Source organism: Giraffa tippelskirchi, chromosome 10 (assembly GCF_054371585.1).
Source record: "Giraffa tippelskirchi isolate mGirTip1 chromosome 10, T2T-mGirTip1v1.2.pri, whole genome shotgun sequence".
Classification (NCBI taxonomy): domain Eukaryota; kingdom Metazoa; phylum Chordata; class Mammalia; order Artiodactyla; family Giraffidae; genus Giraffa; species Giraffa tippelskirchi.
The window spans coordinates 139,862,354-139,868,489 of record NC_137284.1 but is presented as its reverse complement, the minus strand read 5'-3'; the positions used below and the strand labels follow the sequence as shown (position 1 = coordinate 139,868,489).

General features: G+C 48.0%; 1 protein-coding gene and 1 long non-coding RNA gene across 2 annotated transcripts in view; both read left to right on the top strand.

Annotated features, from left to right (window-relative positions):
- Positions 1–6,136, top strand: part of PLXNA4 (plexin A4) — a 648,412-nt gene that overhangs the window by 485,976 nt on the left and 156,300 nt on the right. The gene's annotated exons all lie outside the window — the stretch shown is intronic.
- LOC145523145 (uncharacterized) lies at positions 61–5,196 on the top strand. Its single transcript, XR_014066383.1, has 4 exons — positions 61–1,124; positions 2,482–2,662; positions 3,142–3,306; positions 4,237–5,196. It is a non-coding gene; the product is annotated as an uncharacterized LOC145523145 (long non-coding RNA).

The window sequence follows — 6,136 nt, the reverse complement described above, 5'->3', positions numbered from 1 at the left end:
ACACTGGGATTCATTGTGATGTCCTGGTTGAGGCTGCCGTGGCCGGGGAATGGCCTGAGGTGGGGCTGAGAGGGGAGCCTTTTATCGCAGGAGTCAGGACCCATATGAAGTTGCTCCTTTGCTTTCATTCCTTATTCCCTTCTGGTGGGGCCTACACTCTCCCTCCCTGTGTACCTCCAAGGCCCTGGACGCTGAGAGGAAGTAGCTTTCCTTGGTGGAATGAATTCTTGAGAGAAGATCCAAGACCTCCACAGGCATTGAATGCTTTAGGATTTCTTATGTGACCTGAAAGCCAGGGTTTCTGAACCTGAGACTTAAAAACTTCCAAAGAAGAAAATACAAAAGCTGTGTGGAGCCCCCTCTGATAGGTGCCTTGGGATTTGAGTTTCTTGACCTCAGCTGTCCTACTTCCCTGGGGGCACAGTTAGTGGTCGGCACCCATTCAGGCTTGACCCGCAAGGCCTCCTGGGAGCGCTGGATTATGGGCACTTTGGGAAGAAGGCAGGAGAAGATGGAGTCAAGACCTTCATTCATCATGGTGCTGCTTCTCACGGAGAAGGGGTGGCTGCCACCCAAATCACAGCTCCAAGGCCCTGATATCTGGGCCAATAATCCACTGGGGTTGCAGATTCTTGGTGGGGAGTGGTAAGGTAGCAAGTGGATAAATAACCAGGCCTTGTTGTCAGGATATCTGATCATAAACCATGGTTCTGCCATCTGCTAACTGTGATCTCAGGAGCTGTTAGGCTTTGTAAGCTTCCTTGTTCTCAGCTGGCACATGGAGGTAATGATAAAATCCAGTAGTGTGGTTCCATGCATCAAATGATGTAATGTATGTAATCAGCATGAATCAAGCCTGGCACAGAGTAAGGAATCGATAAGTAGAGGCTCTTATTCTTATGACATTGCACCAGGAGTGTGTGGAACTGGCTGTGTGTGGAGTTGGGCATCAAGATTCTGGGTGATCTATGAAGAGTGGAGCACAGGTCAAGGTCAAGGCAGGCCCCTAAGCAGGGATCCAATCCTAGTGGAGAGCAAATCAAGAACCCACAACCTGCGGTTCTAACGGGACACCAGCAGCCTGGTAAATACATCTGGTGACATAGCAGGCCTCAGGGCATCAAGTGAGTGAGTCATCAAGGATTAGAACACTTTGCAGGCGGGGACTACAGGCTAAGAGTATGGGCTGATGACACTGATGTCGGCTATGCCTAAAACATGCTTCAGTTTCTCATCTGGCTGATATGTTATTGTCCCTTAAAGCTTAGCTCTGCTGCCACATTCTCCACTGAGCTGTTCCTGACCCAGGGTTTACACCTCTATGGTAGCTCTTCTCTGACTGAGCCATGATGACTTTCTTATTTATCTATTTTTAATTGAAGGACACTTACTTTAACAAATTGAAAGCTAAAGCCATATGATCATCTCAATAGATGCAGAGAAAGTTTTGGACAAAATTCAATATCCATTTATGACTAAAAAAAAAAAAGAACTTCCAAAAAAATAGGCATAGAAGGAACATAGCTCAACATGATGACTTTGGTTTTTTCCTCCTACCAGACTGTCAGCAGATGGAGGACAGCTCTCTGTCTTCTTCAGCTGTCTAAACCTTGACTTTAAACCCTTTATTGTTATTCTGATGAGTGAATGAATGAACCCCCAGTGTCTTCACTGAGCCAAAGTTAGAAAAGAGAAGGACTGATACAAACGATTTATTGCTTATCTTAATTCCTAAGTTTGAACTTAGATAATTAATAAAAAGACTACACTTTGGATAAAGGAAACACCCCCCAGACTTCAGTCCCCTGTTTATCACTGCTATGACTTTTGCCCTGTTCTGAACTATTTTTTTCTTTGTGTTTTCCCTTATATAAACTTGCTGGTTAAACTTAAATAGCCTATTTTACCTCTTAAATAATAATATCATACATCTCATGTGCTAGTCATACATAATATGATTGTGATATTGTGATTTAAAATAAGAAAAACATACTTGGTCTCTACCCTATTTATGGTACAGAAGTACCACAATATTTGGAATTTCCCAAGTGATAAGAATAATGGAGCTACTATTACAATGATTTGCAAGCTGAATAATTCCATAGCTAGCTAGATATTGTTTCTGTAGTTATGGATATATGAGTTCCCCTTTATTTCTTGTCCAGCAAGGGCTGCCTTCCATGTACACTTTTTGGGGAGTGGTTGAGTGCGCCCTGCTATATATCAGTGTCATTTTGTCAAGGTCTGCCTGTCTCTTGCTGTGCTGTATTATGTTTCTGCCTTTTTCCTTTCTTCTGCATGACTCTGGGTATCTCCCTAGGGTATGTGTGTGTGTGTGTGTGTGTGTGTGTGTGTTTGCGTGCACATGCACACACATACAGGGACACACACACACCCCTTCCCCTGTGGCTGTCTCTGTGTGTCTCCATCAGTCTGTGTGAATGTATATGGTATATTTACCACAACTGCTGCACTCCCCAGGGAACGTCTATATACACTGAAACCAGTGCGATAAAAACCTGCCAAACTGATGGCAGGGAAGTGAGAAGAAGTGTCACTGAGGCAGATGCATGAAGAGACGAGGTGGCAGAGCTGGTGGCTGTCCTCAGGTATCCTGGAGTGACCCCCTACAGGGAGGAGAAGCAGCTATTACCCCCACCAGGCAAGTGTCTTCTTTGATAGCCTCAGAGCAAGTGGCAGATTTCTTAGTAAATTTCAGCTTCCCTGCCAGCCACACTCCACTTCTCCCCTGCCTGAGAGCCGGGGGGCCTTGAACACATATTTCTGCTCATGAGATACACTTTCAGTTGTGTTTGGGCCAAAGCTGTCTCTCATGGAGCTCTTTGTTTTACTGACTCCTGTTGACAGTGGGTCAGCTTCAGGTGCCTGGCGACATCACAGCCTGTCCCTCTCATAAGCCAGTGGCACTCTAGTCCTAGTTGTGAGCCAGGATACAGATGCCTGCAGGAGCTGAGGCGGTGGGTCCACCTGTGGTCGGAGTTAGCTAGGAAAGCAGGGCCCAGGCAGGGGTCCATCATAATCTGGTCCCCTTAGCTCCATCATAATCCGGTAGGGAAGCAGCGAAGGCCATCTTGCTTTGTAATGAATCACCCAGGCCTGATCCATTCGTTCACTCAACAGATTCACTCAACTAGGCAGATACTATGTGCTGAACACGAGCTCAAGCAGTGGGGATTCAAAAGTGAAGAGGCATAAATATCCTTGACGTTAGGAGCTTGTGGTTTCAGCAAGAGGAAACAGTCAAGAAGAATCAACCTGCTAAAAAGTCCTATAGTAGATTATCAGGTAATACATGTTATGGAGCAGGGTAAGGGAATTCAGAAGGACCGGTCAGGGTGAAAGACTTGAAATTTTAAAAACACAGTGATCAAAGAAGGCTTCCCAGAGAGCAAGGACATCAAAGTGAAGGGGCCTGTGGAGGACCCCTGTCTCCTTCTGTGTTTTCTGTATTTCTGTTCAAGCTCTTTGCCTGGGATTGTGAAACAGAGATGGTGAAGAACGCGTGGTGGGAGAGAGGGCTTTGGGGAAAGCCTTGGAAGTGATTTGTAACATGTTGTGAGTTTCAGAAGGAAGCTCAGTTCAGGGGAAGGTGATACTGGGGTTCAAGACAGACAGGCTCACGCCCCTTGGGACTTGAACTCTCTCTGGATGGTGCTTCTGCCAAGGATCCTCTGTGTGATAAGCAGACCATTATTGCCCTTCTGTACCTCAGTGTCCCTCCCTGCCCCCACCTGCCTCCCAGGATGTTCTAAGACTAGCCAGCATGAAGTCTGACAAGCTCAGAGGTCCATGGACCTTGGTCTCATACAAGTGCAGTCCTGGGGTCCAAGGTGATGGCTACTGTAAGAATGATTTCTCTCCCTTGGTGCCAGGTCCCCAGGCACATGTCATTCCTCCCGCCCCCGCAGGGCCAAGCTGTCCACTCCAGTTTGCATTTGGATGGCTGACACTCTGACAAGGCCATTTGGACATTTGCTCCTGGCACCCAGACAGGGCTGTTCCCAATAGCTCCTGGGAGAGGGGGCTTGAAGTGCAGGCCTGAGAGCAAGCGACAGCCTGTGAGCCACTGCAGGCATTTGCAAAAATAGAAGAGCTGTTGCCCTGTATCCCCCAATTTCACTCAGGTGGAAGCCTTCCCACTTGTCTGGAGCTATTCCCAGAGGATCCTGTGCATAATGACTGAGATGTTCCACTTCTCCCTTCCTTCTAATAAAGGCAGGACCTGAACTTCCCTGGTGGTCCAGGGGTTAAGAGTTCTCCTGCTAATGCAGAAGCTACGGGTTCAATCCCTGGTCCGGGAAGATTCCACATGCTGCGGGAAAACTAAGTCTGTGCACCACAGCTACTGAAGCCCACCTGCCCTAGAGCCCAAGTTCAGCCATAAGAGAAGCCATCACGATGACAAGCCCATGCACCGCAACTAGAGAGTAGCCCCAGCTCACGGCAACTAGAGAAAGCTTGCACACACCAACGAAAAACCAAAATCAGCCCCAAATCAATCAATTAATTAATTCTGAAAACATGGCAGAACCACTCCCTGGGAGGGACCTGGGTAGGGGAGATGACTTCCTGTTCCAGGTTCGACACTCTGGTGCTGGTAGCTGAATTCTCCATAGCGCCATAAAACCTTAGGACTGGGAAAGCCCTCAAGGCTTCTCAGGTCCAGCTCTTTCCTGCTGCCTTTCCCTCTATGATTCATGAGCTGGCTGAAGCCCAGAGAGGTAAATGGCTTGTTTAGAGTCACACAGCAAGTTGGCAGAGGAGCCAGGTTAGAACGCAGCTCAGCTCCTACTGCAAGGTCTGCTCCAGGCCCCTCTTCCAATAAGGACTGCGGAGCTCTCGAAGGGGGCGAGAGTTCTCTTCATCTCCTAGTCTTCCCAGCAGGACAGTTCTGTATCCCAATCCTTGGCCACCAAAACAAGCTTAAGAAATCGAAAAGGCTTGCTGGGGTGGGGTGAGCTGATTAGGATGCTGCAGGTGATGGTAAGAACTCAGAACCAGGACTTCTCTGGTGGTCCAGTGGCTAAGACTTTGCGTTCTCAGTGGAAGAGACTTGGGTTTAATCCCTGATTGGGGAACTAGATCCCACATGCCATAACTAAAGATGTTGCATGCTGCAACTAAGACCCGGTGCAGCCAAATAAATAAACAAATAAAAATAAAAGAACCACCCCACTGCTGCGTGAAGAAGGGCCCTTGGTTTATTCTCCCAGTCCAATGCACATTGGGACAAGAGCCCCTTTCTATTCTAGAACATCCTGGGGGTACACAGAGCTATAGACACAGCCAGGATACCCCATAAGGGGAGTGGATAGCAAAGCACCCTAACCCCACACTCCTTTTCCAACAGACTTGCATCTGAGGGGGTCACTCATAGAAAGTGTAAAAGCCCCTAACATCTGAATAGGGTCGAATTCAGCAGCATCCGTGAGAGGAAAAGAATGACAGTTGATGAGGATCTGTCAGATGATCATGGGGATGACTGGCAGACAGAAATGTGTACAGCATGGAGACCCTAGGACGATAAGGAATAGGCCATGTAGATGGGGCTTTACCCTGACCCTCAGAGCTCATCTGCTCTGCTCCTCGGAGCAAGTCACTCAAGCAGAGTTTGTGCTTCAGTGTCTTCATGTGGAAAGCACAAATGATAATAACCAGCTTTCAGGGCTTTTAGGACTAAAGGTAATGTATGTAAAGTGTCAGGTGTGGGCGGTATCACTATTGTCATTACTTTTATTACTAATACTCTTAGGAACACCCAGACAAACCACTTAGCCTTTGGTGGCTAAGAGCCAGTTCACCTTCAGCCACCAGCCCCCCACAACCCCCGGGCACCCCCCAATCCCTTTTAGAATCCCCCAGAAAAGCCTGAGTACCCCCCTTCACATCTGTTAGCACCAGGAGACTGAGAGCTGGGGGCCTGGGGTCTCCCATCTCAATCAGACGAGCTGCATCCCTTCAAAGGACTTGGCGGGGTTATCTTCATAACTGTGCTTCTGCTTGTACGTGCATGCTAAATCACTTCAGCTGTATATGACTCTTTGCGACCCCATGGACTGTAGCCCGCCAGGCTCCTCTGTCCGTGGGATTCTCCAGGCAAGGATACTGGAGTGGG